This window comes from Diadema setosum, chromosome 21 (genome assembly GCF_964275005.1).
Source record: "Diadema setosum chromosome 21, eeDiaSeto1, whole genome shotgun sequence".
NCBI lineage: Eukaryota > Metazoa > Echinodermata > Echinoidea > Diadematoida > Diadematidae > Diadema > Diadema setosum.
Window position 1 is genome coordinate 27,592,304 of NC_092705.1, and position 20,769 is coordinate 27,613,072.

A 20,769-nucleotide genomic window follows, 5' to 3' on the forward strand; every position below is an offset into this window, starting at 1 on the left:
CAGCGATTGCTATTGTTATCAACATTGATCATGTTTATTAACCCCCACAAAATCAGATTCGAAGTGGGCATTGGGTCTTGGGTAACATGGATGAACTACTGCGTTAATTTGGGTTTATCCTCCAACTTCACGATGATTCAGAAAGGCGTAGTATAGGCTCCTTAGGCCTATAGTTCAGGTTCATGTAATCAAGATATATGTGATTACATTCTCATGGAATAACATCCAATATGAAGATGGGGGAGGGAAGAGAAACTGGGATAGAGCTAGTAATCATCGATTTTGATCGATAAAATCTCTCTATAAATATCTTAATTAAATCAGCTTTACAAAGGCATTTTGAATAGGCATTTAAAAATCAAAAGATGTGCTATTTCCAACAAAATCAATTCATTTCCCAGTCCATACATGTACAAAATTGCTCTAGTATCACGGTTTGAATTGCTCTATCAATAATTTTTTGATGTTCACTTTATCATTGCCAACCCTATCGAGTCCTTCTCATCACGTACCATCGTCATTTCTACCACCACGACCATCATTGAAGCCTGAAGGAAACCAAAACCCAAAAAGAATTATGGATTGAGTGAAAGCAGCCACATTAGTAGAACACATCACTGAAAGTTTAAGGAAAATCGGGCAATCGATGCAAAAGTTATGAATATTTAACGTTTTGATGTTTGAACCACTGGCTGCATGACATCACGTGTGGGCAACAACATAGAGAAAATAAAAGAAAACAAACATGTTTTCACTTTTCTTGAGTAATGGAAGAGCATTTGATTAACCACTTTCAGAAAGTAGGGGGAATGATTACTACCCTTAACATAGATTATGTCAGTATCAACTAAGTTGAGGGAATGTGTAATTTTATTGATTTTGTTTTTGTGTGGAATTCTCTTTATATTTTCTTACATTGTTGTCCACTAAAGACGTCATGGTCTCTAGTAATCTCTTTTTTTCAGTGATTACAACACCAAAAATATAAAAACGAATAACTTTTGCATCGATTGTCCGATTTTTCCTCAAACTTTCACTGATGTGTAATGCTAATATTGCTGCGTTCACGCAATCTATATTGTTCTTTGGGTTTTGGTTTCCTTTAATATCAACCAATCATCACTTATACCATCATTGCTTTTATTAGATTACCATGCACGACCATAAACATCATTACTATCATTTCACAACTGGATATCATCTTATCATCATCACCACGATTATCACTCGTATTACCATCGTATACGTATCACCACAAGCAATGTATCTTCCGCCACTATCATACTTTTTTTCATGTCATCAATCCATCAACAACAACAACTTCAGCATCATCATCATTATCCTCAGTCTAGATAAGCATTGCGACTGGCAATATATTCCTACTCGATCCCTTCCTCCAATGCCCACATGGCCTAGCACCCTTAATTGAATTGATGAAGAGAAACGATTGAATATTAAAACACTGATTTTTGTTTGTTTGTGTGTTTGTTTGTTTGTTTGTTTTTTGTTTGTTTGTAAGAACACTAGCCGCATTCACACGTACACAATAGCTTGTTACCGAGCGCGCTCCAAAACTCGAGTTCTTGTTATACTCGCAACTTTTTATAAAATTCATGATCGATATATTAGAAACAAACACCTGGCTTTAACTGGTATCAGATGGGTTCATGACTTTAAATGTGTATAAACCATTTGTTGTCGACTGACACCCAAAAAGAGAAGCCATGCGTGATTTGTTGTCTCGAAGTCGTGCAGTATCGTACACAAAGAGTGATGAGATATTAGAGCTGTGATAAAATTTACCAGTATGAAGTTTATCAATATCAGCATAACCATATTATGTCTAGAGTATGTGACAGAGAGAGAAAAAAAAATCCAACCCACCAGCTCCGATTCTCAAGTAAAACACATTTGTAGAAGAGATTTGAAACGATCGTTTTATAATGTGTTATTTGGCACAAAATTATTTCCCTTATTTTTAAAAATGGTAATCGATAACTAAATGAAAATCAATTTGCCAGATATTAGCCAAATTTAAGATCTTTTCATTAAGTTGGCGCAACCAGCATCAGTTCAGAGTCACAGGGGCTACTTTCGAGTTTTTATGAAATACATTCATAGGAAACTGATAAGTACAAGTTTGAACAATGATAGCACCCATTATTATGGTTACAGTTCGTTATTTACAAGGTTCGTTATTCAGAAGATTCTTTATTCCGAAGGTTCGTTATTCCGAAGATTCGTTATTCCGAAGGTTCTTTATTTCGAAGGTTCGCTATTCCGAAGTTTCGTTTTTCAAAGGTTCGTTAATCCGAAAATGAAACAAAGCTCGTTATTCCGAAGGTTCGTTACGGACCCTATTTCATTGTCGGATCAACGAACCTTCGGAATAACGAACCCTGTTTTATTTTCGGATTAGCGAAACTTCGGAATAACGAACCGTATTTTATTTTCGAATGAACGAGCCTTCGGAAAGCGAACCCTAGTTTTTTCGGATAAACGAACCTTCGGAATAACTAACCTGCGGAATAACGTCACAAATATTCGGATTAACATACCCTTTTTGATTTTCGGATTAACGAACCTTCGGAAGAACGAATATCCGAAACACACAAATGCCCTATATACCTAGAGGTTTGTCAACCCGAAAATCAAGAAAGGTTCGTTAATCCGGACATTTGTGAGGTTATTCCGAAGGTTCGTTAGTCCGAAAATAAAATAAGGTTCGCTATTCCGAAGGCTCGTTTATTCGAAAATGAAATAGGGTTCGTTATTCCGAAGGTTCGTTAATCCAAAAATCAAACAGGGTTCTGGAACGGGTCATAAGACTTTTTGAACGTTCTTAAAACTTTTTTTAAACGTTGTAGAGGGTTTTCAAAAGTTATCTGGATGTCTACAACGTCAAAACGTTTTTCTGTCGGTCCTAAAAATTTAGACAGGTTTTTTAGTGTATTTTAACGTTTAAAAGAAGTATTTATAACGTCCAATTGAAACGTTTTAAATGCGTCGAAAACCTTCCACAAGAAGACGTTCTGAAAAAGTTTTGACAAAACGTCCAAATAACGAACTTGGAATGTTTCAAGAACGTTTAGAAAACGTCTTTTTGTTAGCTGGGTAAAGACGTAAAATTCAAGTCAGTTTTGTGACGTATTATCCACATCATATTTACGACGTATTAGTGAAATAAAATTTACGTTGCTTTGCAACCTATTTACCACGTCATATTAAGGACGTGACGTTAAATTTACGTCAGTTTTGCGACGTCTTTGTGACTTCATATAATTAAGGCCTACGAATTATAGTTTTATAGAGTTATATCAGTTTGCCACATTATACTATCGTCAGAACGACGACAATTTCACGTCAGTCAACTGTCAAAAATAAGATTTTTTTTTTTGCTCAAATGGAAGACATAGAGAGAATTCATTATCTAGACTTCAGAAAGGCGTAATAATTGTCGTTTGTTTGACGTAAATAAGCAAAGAAAACAGACGCTATTTAGACGTCTCAACCTGACGCCAAAAAGTCGTATTCAAATCAGAATATCAGAGTATACCAGAGTATTTGAATAACAAAGCAGTAACCGCTGCATGCTATACGGATTAGAACCAACACTTGCTGTCGGGCGAAAGCTCGGTGGTCTAGTGGAGATGACGCCTGTTCGGTGATCAGGAGGTCGTGGGTTCGAATCCTGCTCGAGTATGTACGCCCATGATTTTTTATCATGGCTACTACTAAAACACTGATCAATTCAGTGCTTATTTACGTCGATGTAGGGCAATTTGTCAATCAGTTGCAAAAGTCGTATTGTTGTTTGAAGACATCTAAAAGACGTCATATTATTTGTGACGTCTTTCTGACGCCTGGTTGGTTATGCAAAGATGTCGTAAAGACGTGTAAATTACTAATTAAATGTCTTATAAACGAAAACAACAGGCAGATACTTGCATCATATAAACGTTTCAAACTGACGTGAATATGTCGTATTTTTCAAACTGACGTGAATATGTCGTATTTTTGCTCAAATGGAAGTTGTCCCAAAGATGTCATTGGTGGTCATTAGAGTCGTCTTAATGACGTGTAAAACACAATTCTAAAGACAAGATGTACGTCAGAATAACGTCATGAGCACGTCATCTCACGTCAATTCATGCCTTTTTGATGTATATTGGTAAAGAAAACAAGAAAGATGTCTGAAAGACGCCTTTTTCACGAAAACTAAACAAGGAAAATGGACGTGATTTTGACGTCATTTTGAGATCGTGGCCGGTTAAGGTCTAATAAAGTGCATGTGAGCACCTTAAGATACAACCATGATACAAATCTGGTTCCTAGCTAACATTTGGACGTTTTCTAAACGTTCTTGAAACGTTCCAAGTTCGTTATTTGGACGTTTTGTCAAAACGTTTTCAAAACGTCATTTTTCTGGAAGGTTTTTCGACGTATTCAAAACGTTTCAATTGGACGTTATAAAAACGTTTCATAAACGTTAAAATAACAATTAAAAACCTTTTTATACATGATTTTTAAGGACGAGAGAAAAACGTTTGGACGTTATAGACATTCAGATAACTTTTGAAAGCCCTCTAGAACGTTTAAAAACGTTTTAAGAACGTTCAAAAAGTCTTGTGACCCGTTCCAGAACCCTGTTTGATTTTTGGATCAACGAACCTCCGGAATAACGAACCCTATTTCATTTTCGAATAAACGAGCCTTTGGAATAGCAAACCCTATTTTATATTCGGACTAACCAACCTTCGGAGTCCGGATTAACGAACCTTCCTTGATTTTCGGGTTAACAAACCTGTAGGTATAGGGGATTTGTGTGTTTCGGATATTTGTTATACCGAAGGTTCGTAAAATCCTAAAATCAAAAACGGTAGGCCTATGTTAATCCGAACATTTGTGGCGCTATTCCGCAGGTTCGTTATTCTGAAGGTTCGTTCATCCGAAAAAAAAATATAGGGTTCGTTATTCCGGAGGTTCGTTGATCCGACAATGAAATAGGGTCCGTAACGAACCTTCGGAATAACGAGCTTTGTTTTATTTTCGGATTTTCGGAACCTTCGGAATAACGAATCTTCGGAATAAAGAACCTTCGGAATAACGAATCTTCGGAATAACGAACCTTCGGAATACTCACCTTCTCAATAACGAACTGTAACCATCATAATGGGTGCTATCATCGTTCAACCTTGTAGTTATCAGTTTCCTATGAATGCATTTTATAAAAAACTTGTAAGTAGCCTCTGTGACTCTGAACTGATGCTCGTTGCTCCAACTTAATGAAAAGATCTTCAATTTGGCTAATATCTGGCAAATTGATTTTCATTTGGTTATCGATTACTATTATTAAAAATAAGTACAATTATTTTGTGCCGCATAACACATTACAAAACGATCGTTTCAAATCTCTTCTACAAATGTGTTTGATTGAGAATTGGAGCTGTGTGTTGAATTTTATTTTCTCTCTCTCTCACACATAGTAGACATCTAATATGGTTATGCTGATATTGATAAACTTCATACTGGTAAACTTCTATCACAGCTCTAATATCTCATCACTTTTTATGTGTACGATACTGCACGACTTCGAGACAACAAATCACGCATGGCTTCCCTTTTTGGGTGTCAGTCGACAGCAAATGATTTATACACATTTAAAGTCATGAACCCACCTGGGAATCTGATACTAGTTAAAGCCAGGTGTTTGTTTCTATAATATATCGATCACGAAATTTATAAAAAGTTGCGAGTATAACAAGAACTCGAATTTTGGAGCGCGCTCGGTAACCAGCTATTTTGTACGTGTGAATGCGGCTAGTTTATTTATTTATTTTATCTATTTATTTATCTATTTCTAATCTTTTGTCAGAGTAGCCCATTCACCAATAAATAGTGGTCTTCCATGGAGCCCTGAATGATGAATGTACATTAAATAGCAAAACGTATATACAGAAGATGACATATACAGTGTAGATACATACCAGCATATACTGTACATTGCAAAGTAACATAAACAAATACATGCCACAGCAGGAGTTCACCATGAGAATGCCGAAATAACAATTAAAATGCTATGATACAGGAATGATAAGCTAGCCCAGAATAAATTTCATGTGTTACTTACAAATAACAACTTTGCTTAAACAATCTCTTCAATGAATATATGGAAGACGCTGATCTAATTGAATGATCTAGCCTGTTCCATTAAAGTACAGAGGATACGATTGGGCTGCACTTGTGACAATCAGAGCGAAATCTTGGCACACGTAGATTTCCACTGTCTATTAGCCTTGTATGATGTTCATGTACATCAAGTGCACCTGAAGGTGCGAAGGTGCTAAGTTATGGACGCATATTATCATAACGCGACTGAACTCAAAACGTCGTGTCGTCCATTTAAGACTTTTGAATAAATCAGCTAGTATTCTTACAAACAAACAAACAAACAAGCAAACAAACAAACAAAAAAATCAGTGTTTAACTATTCAATCGTTTCTATTCATCAATTCAATAAAGGGTGCTAGGCCATGTGCTCGGGCATTGGAGGGAGGGATCGAGTATAGGAATATATTGCCAGTCGCAATGCTTATTTAGACTGAGGATAATGATAAAGATGCTGGAAAACTTTGAAAGAGATTTCGTGAAGTTGTTGTTGATGGATTGATGACATGAAAAAAAAAAGCATTGATAGTGGTGGAAGATTTATTGCTTGTGGTGATATGTATACGATGGTAATACGAGTGATAATCGTGGTGATGATGATAAGATGATATCCAGTTGTGAAATGATAGTAATGGTGTTTATGGTCGTGCATGGTAATCTAATAAAAGCAATGATGGTAGTGATGATTGGTTGATATATCAAGTGTTACCGTTGTACACATTGAGACTTGAACTGGTATCAACTGGGAACTTCAACTCGTATCAACTTATAATAGACCAGTAGCCTTCATTTGGTATCAACTGCATGGTACAAAATGACACTTGAACTGGTATCAACTAGTACCATGCAGTAAAACTTCAACCGACAGAAACTGTTACCAACTGGTACAGTGATATGTACTTGAACTGGTATTACAACTGGCCATCAGTAGACTTTTACTGGTTTCAACTGGTATAAACTCGTACCAGTATGTTTAAACTGGTATCAACTGGTACCAGTACGTCTTCAACTGGTTTCAATTAGAATTGCTCATTTTGTGACTGGAAAGTTGGAGTTACCTTGCTGGTTTCAACTGGAACCAGTTGAAACCAGTTAAGGCCAGTTAAGACCAGTTAAAATCAGTAACGACCAGTTAAAAATGCTTACTGGTTTCTACTGGTTTCTACTGTTTTTGTTTTTTTTTTAACCTGGGAAAGGAAACCAAAACCCAAAGAACAGTATGGATTGAGTGAACGCAGCAACATTAGCAGTACACATCAGTGAAAGTTTGAGGAAAAATCGGACAATCAAAAGTTATTCGTTTTTATATTTTGGTGTTGTAATCACTTAATAAAGAGACTACTAGAGACCATGACGTCTTTAGTGGACAGCAATGTAAAGAAAATATGAAGAGAATTCCACACAAAAAATCAATAAAATTACACATTCCCTCAACTTAATTGATACTGACATAATTTATGTTGAGGGTAGTAATCATTCCCCCTACTTTCTGAAAGTGGTTAATCAAATGCTCTTCCATTATACTCAAGAAGAGTGAAAACATGTTTGTTTTCTTTATATTTTCTTTATGTTGTTGCCCACACATGATGTCATGCAGCCAGTGGTTCCAACATCAAAACGTTAAAAATTTATAACTTTTGCATCGATTGCCCGCTTTTCCTTAAACTTTCAGTGATGTGTATACTCATGTTGCTGCTTTCACTCAATCCACATTTCTTTTTGGGTTTTGGTTTCCTTCAATGATGGTCGTGGTGGTAGAAATGACGATGGTACGTGATAAGAAGGACTATAGGGTTGGCAATGATAAAGTGAAAATCAAAAAATTATTGATAGAGCAATTCAAACCGTGATTCTAGAACAATTTTGTACATGTATGGACTGGGAAAATGAATAGAATTTGTTGGAAATAGCACATCTTTTGATTTTTTGGCCGATCCAAAATGCCCTTTTAAAGCTGATTAAATTAAACTATTTATAGAGAGATTATCGATCAAAATCGATGATTACTATAGCTCCCCCCCCCCCACAGTTTCTCTTCCCTCCCCCATCTTCATCTTGGATGTTATATTATTAATGAGAATGTAATCATATATCTTGATATACATGAACCTGAACTAAAAAGGAGCCTATACTACGCCTTTCTGAATCATCGTGAAGTTGGAGGATAAACCCAAATTAACCGAGTAGTTCATCCATGTTACCCAAGACCCAATGCCCACGTCGAATCTGATTTTGTGGGGCTTAATAAACATGATCAATGTTAATAACAATAGCATATCGCTGCAGCTGTTGGCCTAAATATAATACTCTGATTATAATTTATTCCAAGCTTCAATTAGATTTCCAATTTACTTTTTTGCAAGATATTGATTATAATTTATTCCAAGCTTCAATTAGATTTCCAATTTACTTTTTGCAAGATATTGATGACAACGTCGAGTTAGCATGCATTCTAGAAACGCAAGTCTTGCGAGACACAGGAAAAGTGTCAGCAGACGGCGAACAAAACCACAGAAATACCACATAAGGCAAAGGCGAACGCGATGCCGATGACATGTGAAGTGGAAACCACGCGCGCACACACACACACACACACACACACACACACACACAAACACACGCATCACATATACCCATATACCCATAAACCCGTTGTTATGTTTCTGTTTGAAGGACGGCGTCCCATTCCCCACATTGTAATTTGATTCTGTAGTTAGCAGACGACCATGCCAATGGTACTGTGTATATACAGTACAAACTCAACGCCTAACCAAGGACCTCCTTGGCCTAACTGCCCAAGTCATGCCAAGTCCACGCACATGCGTACAAAAACCAACTTGTGCATCGATAGTCTTTGCTCAAGTGACACAATTGGCAATTTCGACGCGTTAGGGTTACGGAAAAAAAAATCGGTGTTTATGTGAATGACCGACCATTCGGCAAGAAGCGAGTTGAGTTGAATACACCGTTGTGTACGCGCTCCTCGATCTCTCGCAACCTCGCTTCCAATTACATTGTATTCAACACTACAATACTACCTGCAATCAGAGGAACCATCGATATGTGGCAAAAGGCCGTATGTTTGAAAATGGGCGTGTATAGCTGTGATCAGTGAGCTATGAAACATATAAACATCAATTACTGTAGTGGTTGGTAAAAACACATATTGCTGAAAGAAAAAGGGCATCAGGATGGGAAATTTGCAACGTAAATATCAGCTGAAGTTCTCTCATGCAATCAGTAAGATGTTTTGTATTGTAATTATTGTATCGACGGCACAGGAAGTAAATAAACGCAAAAGATTAGAACAAAAACTTCCATTATTATGGAAAACTCATGGACCCCTCCCTGAAAGCTCTACTGGCTCTCTCTCTCAGCTCACCTCCCTTTCCCTCTTTGTAAGAGATTACACTTAAAGATTGAACTGCTATAATTTACAGTTTTTGAAGATGTTGCCAGAGACTCCAGTTCTCCCGCTTTGAGGCCGGCCATTTTTCCACAAAATCTCCCGCTTGAGTTTAAATTTCTCCCGCTCTCTCTCTCTATATATATAATGTGTATCTCCCGCTTAAAGAAAAACCCACTCCAAACTCTTATCAATCTAATAAGAAAGAGGAAAAAAGTTCCTGTAGAATAGTGTAAAAATAATCAAAATCGAATGAGAAATAAGGAAAGTTATGACATTCTGAAATTGCAAAATTTTTCGGAAAGCACTTCTTCACCAATCGTTATGAATATTCAAATCAGCAAGTTGATGATGTCAGTGCTCTCACAATTTTTTATTCATTTCATAATATAGCCTACAGAAATGACAATAATCTCATATTTCAGCTGTATGAATACAAAACTTGCCTTAAAACCACCGAAAAAAAGCAAATGTTACCTCTGATATATATCTTATTTCCGTATGGAATATGCTTTTACCTGCATTATAGCTTAAAATATATTTTTTTCTTCAAATTTATATAACATACATGAAGGATTATGAGGGCATGACATCATCAACTCGCTCGTTTGAATATTCATGAGAACTAGTCAAGAAATGTTTTCCGGAAAATGTGAAATTTTGAAATGTCATATCTTCCTTATTTCCTCTCCGACTTTTGTCATTTTTGGAAAGTTCTGTAGGGAATTTTCTTTCGGTTTTTAGGAGTTATTCATTTTGTGGTGGATTTCCTCTTTAAGATGCACTTCCTCTTATTTGAAATTCAGCTTTCTCCCATAACACTCAACTTTAGTTTTGTCATACAAAATTGATGTTAGAAAATATGGCTTCAGAGCAACATACACATCAATAGCCCGTTCGCAAGGACATCGCGCTTTGCGCTTGTGGTGTGTATTATGTGTTCAATATAATGTTCGCGTAATTAAGAGAGTTTGTTTGTTTGTTTGTTTTATTTCCGTCATAAACATACATACAGATATAAAAGACAACATATACAGTACAGGGAAAATGATACATCATGCATAAAAATGAAGCATACATACATAGCAAATGAATAATGTGACACATCATCGATATACAAACAAAAAAATGAAGAAATAGAATGTACAGTATAGGATTATATAGAGAGATAACGGCTGGATAGCCCATAATCAGCTGCACTTTTCTGGTGCCGCTGGTCTTCCATGGGGACCAGTTATAAAGGGTTATGGAAAAGAAAAAAAAAAGAATAGAAGATTACATAATTATATAAATACAACATTATAATACATTTGTAGTCTCATGAAAATTTATAATGCAATAATCATACAAAATCTCAGGGCAAAGTACGCTTTATTGAAAAGTGTAGATAAATTTCTCGTGTATCAGACAAAAGTATATATAGATATGTTTACACAGATGAAATTAAACCAATTCAAAAAGGGACCGTTTAAAATCCTTCAGTGACTTGCAGTCACGGACAGCATGCGGAAGGCTGTTATATAGTTTGGCTCCCCTGTAGAAAAATGCACGTTTGCAAAAGTTTGTCCGAGGTTTTGGAAGGCTGAGGCTATAGTACCGAAATTGGTAGGGTTTGGGGGAATAGAATATATTTTCGTGTAAATAGGTAGGTGTTAAATCATTCAAAATCTTGAAAATCATTACTCCGACATGAAATTTTTGACGGGATTTTAACGTTTCCCACTGTAATATATCATGTATTAACCTGACAGAAAAATGTAATTTAGGATTAACCTTCAGAATAATTCTTCCTGCTCTATTTTGCAGTTTTTGCAATTGATTTATATGTTTTTCACAAGAAGACTCCCAAATAACATTTGCATAATCCAAATGAGGAAGAATAACATTGCGATATATCAAATTCAAAGAATTTCTGTTTATGAAATATGTCAAACGACGAAGGAAGGAAATCATACGGCCTACTTTTTCACACGGATAATTTACATGAACGTCCCATCTGAGTTCATCATCAATGTATACAATCCTAAATACTTCAAACTTTTAACCTGATTAATTTCATATCCTTTTATACTTAAATCCAAACTATTATGTCTTTTCAACATATATCGATTACCAATTAACATACTCACAGTTTTATCATAATTAATTTTCAATTTGTTCTTACACATCCAACTATCTAATACAAATAGTTCCTTATTCAATATTGTTTGTACTTTTTGTGGGTCTTTGTGAGAAAAATAAATAACGGTATCATCCGCATATAAATGCACATTACATGAATCAAATATGGAAGGTAAGTCGTTAATAAATATGATAAACAACAATGGACCCAATATCGATCCCTGTGGCACACCGAGCTTAATATCCAGTTCTTCAGAGGTACAATTTCCTATACTAGTTACTATTTTTCTGTCAGATAAATAATTTTCAAACCATTTAAGGGTGGGGCCGTTAATACCTATTGTGAAAAGTTTATGCAGCAGACATTTAGGGTTGATCATATCAAAAGCTTTTTGCAAATCTACAAAAACTGCACCAGTGTATAATCCGTTATCCAAAGACTTCAACCATTCATCGGTTACTTTAATCAGTGCCGTGGAGGTTGAATGTTTAGGCCGAAATCCGGATTGTTCCATTTTGAGTATATCATTTCTACTTAAATGTTGAAGTAATTGTTTTTGTATAATCTTTTCAAGAATTTTTGATAAACACGATAAAATAGAAATTGGTCTGTAATTATTTGGAATCAATCTATCACCCTTTTTATGTAAAGGAATGATTTTTGCTATCTTCCATTTATTTGGAACTTTTCCTTGAGTTATAGATTTATTAATCAAAAAAGTTATTGGTCGAACAATTGCATCCTTTGACATTTTTAGGATATTTACTGATATTCCATCTAATCCGACTGACTTCTTATTTTCTAATTGTTCTATTTCCTTTGAAACTTCACTTTCACTTACAGTAGAAAACGTTAATGGATATTGCACACATGGTTCGCAAGTGGCAGTATCAGTACAGATTCTGTCTACAGGTTCTACTACAGTATCAGCTGATTCAGAAATCAAACTGGTTGCAACATTGGCAAAATGGTGATTAAATTCGTTTGCCATACTTTGACACTGACTGGGTGGAGGCTGAGAGGAAGAACATTTTTTGGGTAATACTGATGATAAAGTTTTCCATGAGTTACTATAACTTTGATCTTTAGTTAATTGTTCCATAAAATATTTGCGTTTAGACTTCATAATAAAAGATGTTACTTTATTTTTTGATTTACGATATTCTTTCCAGATACTCTCATCTTTGGTTCTTATTGCTTTCCTTTTTAATAAATCTCTTTCCTTCATTAATTTAAAAATTGTTTCGTTTAACCATGGAGATTGAGTTTTCCGAACTCTCGTGGTTTTTACGGGCATATGCTTATCAACAACTTCAAATAGTAATTTTTCAAATTTTCCAGTACATTTATCAATACAATCCTCCTCTTCAACTTCCACCCATCTCAGTTCTGTTTTGAGAGATCAGCCTTGAATATATCTATATCTACATCTTTGGTTTCCAATTTGCTATCATTATTTTATAGAGAAAAGGGGGGAGGGGGTCCAGGCGTGAGAATCTCCAGTTAATTGGGATTGGGAAGCTCGCATCAGTCTCTCTGTTTCCCCTTTGTTTGTTTATTTGTTTGTTTGTTTGTTTGTGTCTGGAGTGGTTTTATCGGTTGTTGTTGTTGTTGTTGTTAACCGAAAAGGAATCATCGCATATAATGATGGATGAAATCACCAGAATTCAAAAAGGTCCTATAAAGTCTATAATATCAATTAACAATAAACACAATCATGAAACCGTACAGCCTATATTACATTACACGTAATTTAGTAAGGTAATGATGAAAAAGAAATAACTATAAATGCACACTGCAACAAACAAGATTTCTCTATAATTGACAAGATTTCAACGGTGACAACGCACTTTTTAACCCGCCCGTTTTAGATACAGAATTCTTAACAATCCTCAGATAGACCTTTGATCACGCAAGCAGTCCACCAATTTTCCGTCGGGAATTTAATAGAATTTCATGTAATAATTGTTTGCACGCATCTCGATTCAATGAGACTTGTGGGATCATTATACAAGCACATTAACATCTTATAGTTAACATATTACTGTTTCAAATATTTGCTTATCCCTATCTCCCAGAACGTTTTCAAACCAAAACTTTGCATAATCTCTTTCGATATATTATACATTTACAGACTATCATATACATTATTTCAAACGGTCCTTTTATTGACACAAAGCTGCTGCAGGTAAATGACTCCACCTGCAGGTGTATGATTATTCTTTTTGTTGCAACACTCCATAACCAACGGCATTTCTGTAGTCCGGTTTTTTGTTGTTGTTGCTTTGTTTTGTTTTGTTTTGTTTTGTTTCTTGCTTGTCAGCTTTTTTTTTTTGTTTGCTTATTAGCTGATGAAACCCGGACATGGAACCAGAATATAAACGCACCCCCTTGAAAAAAGCTGATGACGCCCTTGTGTTTGTTTTTTATTGTTTCGCTTATGTTTGTTAGTATACCTGACGTATATAGTATGCAAGCTATCAGAAGATAAACTTTACATTTTCAAGCTTTATGGTACCATTCTAAACCTGCACGACGCCAGTTTTTAAATACATAACGCAGCGTGGGAGTGACGGTTTTCATGATCGTTTCGATTTTGTTTTTCCCCGGTATCCCCAGTTGGGTTGAAACTACTGTGATCCAAGTGATCAGATGGGGGGGGGGGGGGGGGGTTTCCCTGACCCCGGCTTAGACTCTTAATTTCTGTGGTTACTACTTTGCTCCTATTCATCCTCCTTCTCCTCAGCAGTGTCTGAACTATTAAATGACGATGCGGATAATGATAATAATAAAATAGTTATAAAAGCTGTGATGATAAAAACAATGAAAATCATTATCATTATTATCATTACAGTAGCTCTTTATTACCATTATCATTTTTGGCCATTCGATGATTTGTATATTTCAAACAGCATTTGCAGGAAAGGTTGTGGAAAGAGTTCCTTATGTCCCCCCCCCCCCACCAACTTGCACAAAACAAACAAACTATTCCTTTTTACCGATAATAAACTAAATAAAGGTTATGCCATTTATGGGAAGACTTCCTGTAACCTTTATTTAGTCCACCATCAGCAAAAAACAAAAACAAAAAAAAACAACAACAGCAACCTATCTAACCATTATTTGTGCAAACTAGTGGGGGGGGGGGGGACATAAGGAACTCTTTCCAAGTAGTGCGCGAGAACAGAGAAAATGAACTATACCTCCCTGATCAGAGACCAGTCAAAGGAACATCTTATCACGTAGACATAGGCTTAGCACAGGGGCGGCGCAGCCGTGGGGGCCGTGGGGGCTCGGGCCCCCACACTTTTTGTGCACCATACGAAGGAATACATAAGGTGTCATCACTTTGGGCCCCCGGCCACACTTTTTTCAACCCGGAAGTACGTAAGAGGCACTACAATGGGAGGGGAGAGAATGAGCTGAGGACCATCTTTTTTTTTTTTTTTTTTTTTTTTTTTTTTTTTTTTTTTTGCTTGTCAGCTGAAGAAACCCAGAAGTGGACGGGGAGAGATGAGCTGAGGACCTTTTTTTTTTTGCTTGTTAGCTCATGAAACCCGGAAGTGGGCCCCCACACTTTTGAAAACAGTGCGCCGGTCCTGTAGCAGTAATTATATCCGCATTCCAAAGTCATCAAGATGTGAACGAGCGTTTTGCCTCCAATGAGCTACTTCTTACTTCGCTAGCGCCTGCATGCACGGTGGTGCACCCCACCCCCATCATCGAGCATCTTGCATGCTCCATACATTCCAGAAGGAAACGCAGCAACGTGTCAGAGAGGGAACCAAACAAAACCTGACAAATTAGAGCTGTCTTCCACTGACATCGTGTCTATTTCATTTAAGAATGGCTTTTCCAGCTGGTAAGAAGGATTTTGAGCATTTTCGGGGCATTATAAAGTAATATGTTACTATCGCAGTGTTAAAAAACGCTCATAAACGACACAACTATCACAAACAACGAAATTTCAGTCCGATGTATTCAAAATCGTGTTGGAAGAAATGTCAGTCGTGGTTGTCTTCTTTGCTTGAATTCCTCTAACCGCAACAGCGACCCCAACACGTTTGTTATTGGTTACAGCTCCCCGCAACGGGGTTAGAATTCCTCCAGTCAGGAGAACTGCCGACGTTGCAGAGTTGGCTAAAAACATGTGAGGTTTTTTGTAACGAATATAGAATAGATATTCATTGATATTGTCTACAGACTACAGTCTAGTAAATTTAGACACAGTCTAATTACAATGAAGGTTGCACATTCATAATTCAACTGTACGTTTGGTATGTAGTAATATGTAATAATATATTATATGATAATAAACCTCTACGTCAAGAAGAAAGCTCTAGAGATAGATCTGTAGATTCTACTACATATCTAGAGTAGAAAGGTCTCGATAAAGATTATTGAACAGTGAGTGGTTTCTCAAGTCTGAGAGGGAGATAGCAGAGTTCTTCTTCTAGATAGGTACTCCTCAACGCTCCTCAATGTTCCTTCTGGAACCAAGTGAGGAGGAAAGGGGGAGTGTGCAATATTGCTCTGTTAGTCCTTTTAAAGATAATAAAAAGTATTGGTACGTCAAAAGTTTCCCTGAATTTCCGTGTTTCAGGTTAAAGTATAACTAACACTGTGAGACTTACTCGCCCCAAAGTGCTCTCATTTCTTAGTAATCATGCAATTAACTGCGACCAGCAGCCCCATACGCATAGCGACCAGCAGCCCCATACGCATAGCGTAATGGGGCTTCGCATTGTAGCATCCAGGATCATGACAGATTTAGTATCTCGGACAAATATCAACATAAAATCCACAAAATTCTTCAATTTGAAGACTTACCAATTAAGTTGAAGTCTTGAAAACAGGCCTCGGGCAACGTTTGGTTCTGGCAATAGTCCCTTTCTGTTCGAATTGATGACTGAATGTGACTCTGTCGAGAGGACCGTGGGAGAGCTACATACACTGATTACTACGGCCAGCGCATACGCACACATCACATGCGAACTAATTTCAAATCCATGAACGGATGAGATGTTTGTGTGCGCATGCGCTGGCCGTCAATTCAGTGTAGCTCTCCGAAGGTCCTCTCGACCGAGTCACATTCAGTCATCAATTCGAACAGAAAGGGACTATTGGCAAAACCAAACGTTGCCCAAAGCCTGTTTTCAATACTTCAACTTAACTGGTAAGTCTTTAAATTGAAGAAATTTTTGGATTTTAAGTTGATATTTACCCGCGATACTAAATCTGTCATGATCCTGTAAGCTACAATGCGAAGCCCCATTACGCTATGCGTATGGGGCTGCTGGTCGCAGTTAGCTACACAGTATGCGTATGGGGCTGTACGCTGCTGGTCGCAGTGATATTCGCACAATACGTGTACTACCTCGCCGCCGCCGTACGGCGGCGGCTCTGGTACGAAACCATTATTGCATGATTACTAAGACATGAGAGCACTTTGGGGCGAGTAAGTCTCACAGTGTTAGTTATATGAAAGGTACTTTAACCTGAAACACAAACTAAGACAAGGAAATTCAGGGAAACTTTTGAGGTAATACCAAAACTTTATATTATCTTTAACTTGAGTCTTGGTTGCGGAAAAAAATGGTTTCTATAAGTTTAAAAGTGTCATTGTTACTGTTAGCTGTGCTCTGAATGTCCGGTGGTAATGAGTTCTAGTCCTTGATGGTACGTGGAATATAGGAGTGTTTGAAACAGTTGGTGCGGGTCAAGCATTGAATGAAAGAGTTTCCTGAAGTACGTCTGGTGCAGTGGCTCGTGTAGCTGGACGTAGGTAGTCGGACACCGGCAGGGCCAAGTGCCCCCCCCCCCCCCCCCCAAGGCCTTGTGCAACACACTGACCCTCGAAGCTTTCCTTCAAATCAAAAGCAAGTCCCAGCCTAACCCCTGCATAAGTTTTGTGGCACTGGTGGTTTGTCTGTGGTCATTGCATACTGTTCTAGCTGCAACAAGATCCAAGAAGAGTGAGTCTGGTAAAACATTCAGGTGGTGTTGTAGTTGTGGTGAGATGTTTTGTCCCATTGTTGTAGCCACTTGGTGAGAAAGCAGTCTCTGAGGGTTTTGTACAATGAGCAGTCACCCCCAAGTAAGTCACTGTTTCAATGGTGCAACTGCAAGGGCATCCTGGGCTTTGCCTTGTTCTACCCGGCTTTGGATCTGGATGTAGTACAGTGCAGGACCTTTCGGTTTAAGGCACCGGGTGAGAGAGGATGCAGGTACTTCAGGCGAATTGAAGATGACTCTGTTCTCAATTTTTGCTTTGAATACTTTAGGTGATATTACTGTTCATGACTTTAGTGGGGAGCTGGTTCCAAGCCAGGGTTGTTTTCTCACACACACACACACACACACACACACACACAATCAGTTGCTCTGTTTTACATGTCTTGCTGAGTAATGCTTTGTATGATTTGTAATGTATTTCTGTACAATGTTGTCTACATTACAATCTTTGAATTTCTTTGCTGTAATGTTTCACTTGGGTCGTACTTTTGAAAGGAAGTTTTCAACAGGTAGGACTGGGACCAACCCCTCGACCACTTTTAAGAAGGATGTTAATCTCAGGACCTGGTGTCTCGAGGCAAGAGTTGGCAGATTCAATTTCTCCTTCATTTAGGTGACACAGCCTGGATCACGGGAGGTGTAGTCACTTCATCAGTGACACCTCATATGGTGGTGGATGCGTTCATACAGGGCAAGCTTGTTTTTTTTTAAGTTCTTCACAGTATGATTTAATATTGGTATGTGGGAGATGGCATTCATGAGCAGTCTCCTTTTGACTCTGTCATGAGGGAGAAGGAGGATTTCCCAGGGAGTCTGAGAAACTGCTTGTCAGCTTCATCAGTGACTGCACTGGGAGCTTGGCAAGTATGGAGACCGCCTCATTTGCTCATCTGCGAGGGAGGTCGAGGATAGCTTTGAACATGCTACACTGCGTTCTGTCGAGGTCGGCAAATTTACCTTGAATTTACCTTGAAGGCCACACCTTGCTACTACGGTCATGGTAGTACATTACTGTAGATAGTGTGGTGTTGCAGGGTTAAGGGAGTCCCATAGGACCCATTCAAAGATCCAGTTTCGATAATTGTCCTTTGAAGCTTGGGAATGTGGGGGTGTCAATGGCAATTCATGGTAGTTTGTTCCAGCTGTTGACAACTCTCTGGCTATAGAAGTTCTTCCTAATGTCAAGGCGTTCTGGTTAGTTTCATGAAATGACCTCTTTTTTTATGCCTTATGGCAATCTCAAAATAATTCTCCGGTTTGGATTTGTCAATTTGTTTCATTATCCTGTAAGTTTGAAGTGAGTCTCCTCTCTCTCTTCTTTTCTCCAGAGTAGTTAGTTTCAGTTTTGCTAGTCTCTCTTCATATGGCAGATGTTAAATGTTTGGAATGAGTTTTGTGGCTCTTGCTTGGACTTCTTCCAACACCTTTTTGTCTTTTTCGAGGTATGGGCTCCACGTCTGCATGGCATAGTCTAGATGGGGTCTGACGAGTGATTTGTACAGTCTAAGCTTCACCTCTTTCCTCCTGAAAGTGAAGTTCCGTTTGATCTTTCCCAGTGTCCGATTTCCTTATTTTGCTGCTGCAGCACACTGGGTGGCCACTTTCAGGGACTTGTTGACTAGTACCCCCAAGGTCCTTTTCTTCTGTACTTTCCTTTAGCTGGGAGTTGTCCATTATGTATGTGTAGTGTGGGTTATTATTTCCAAAATGCATGACTTGACATTTGTCTGCACTGTATCTCATCTGCCATGTGTTTGCCCATTTGTGGAGGTGCTTGTTACTGTATTGCAGTCTGTTCTGTCACTATCTGATTGCACTGGGTGGATAAGCTTTATATCATCAGCAAACTTACTAACTGTTGATTTGTCATTTAGTCCAAATTGCAGTCATATGAGCATTCATTTGCTCATATGACAAATGTCCACTCCATACACTTGTAGAGCATGCGTGGAAGACAGAAACACATCCAGAGGGCAGTGACTTTACTTGGAGTCAGTCCGCCCCAGCGAGCTCCTGCACCGGCACAGGCATATACAGTGTTTTCCTACCTCTTGATGTCATTGTTGGAGTAGGGTCACAGAAGGAGAAAGTACGGTTAATGCCCAGATGTGGGTGTGCCTCTACTGGTGCAATAGTGTCTCCACCAAGATGCCATCAGTTTGACGGACTGTGTGTAGAAAAGATGATGGCACTCTTTGAGGGGTTGATCATGTACTTCCACTTGGAGGAGTACTTGTGAGTGACATCCAGCACGGTTAGTAGGTCTTCTGGCTTTGAACTGATAAGTGCCACATCATCTGCAAAGACTAGGGTACTGAGGAATTCTGGCCTAGGGAGCATCCTACGTTTTTTGATCGCAGGGCCTTGATAAGACCATCTATGTACACCAGGTTCAGGCATGGGGATAAAAAGCAACCATGTCTCATGTCTTGAGTGACAGGGAAGGATTGGCTGAGGATTCCATTCCATGGGGCCATGCTCTCTAGTCCTCGGTACAGGTTCCCCAGGATTTTCTAGAGGTTTCCTTGGATGCCTGCCTTATGGAGCATGGAGAAGAGTCCATCATGACAGTATCGAATGCCTCGGTGGCATCCAGCAGGGCGATGTAGGTCATATCGCTTTGCAGTGTTCATCTCCATGATTGGGTTGCAGGAGAGAGCTGTTGTGATGAACGAGTGGTCTTTCTGAAAGCCTGATTGAAGGATGTCTGAGATGCCTCTTTGGAGCAGCAGTTGCTCTAAACTTATCCCAGTTAATCAATGTACATCTGCTTCATGAATTCGTGAGTAGATGTTACAGTTTAGGTCATAATAACCTCAGCAAACTGGTGTAGAAAGGCTTTCCCCACTACTATGTATGACCCAAGCTTACTTACTTTCATAATATTTTTTCCAGGTTATTTTCATTCCCTTTTCTGCCTGTGGCAAAATTTTTCATGTCATTGCCTTCCAGGAGCATTCTGTTTTTTAACCCAAACTAGATCTCTTGTTGAGGATATCATAATGAGTGATGAATAGGGAAAGTTACTCATTATTTATACCTGCTTTATTCCCTTAGT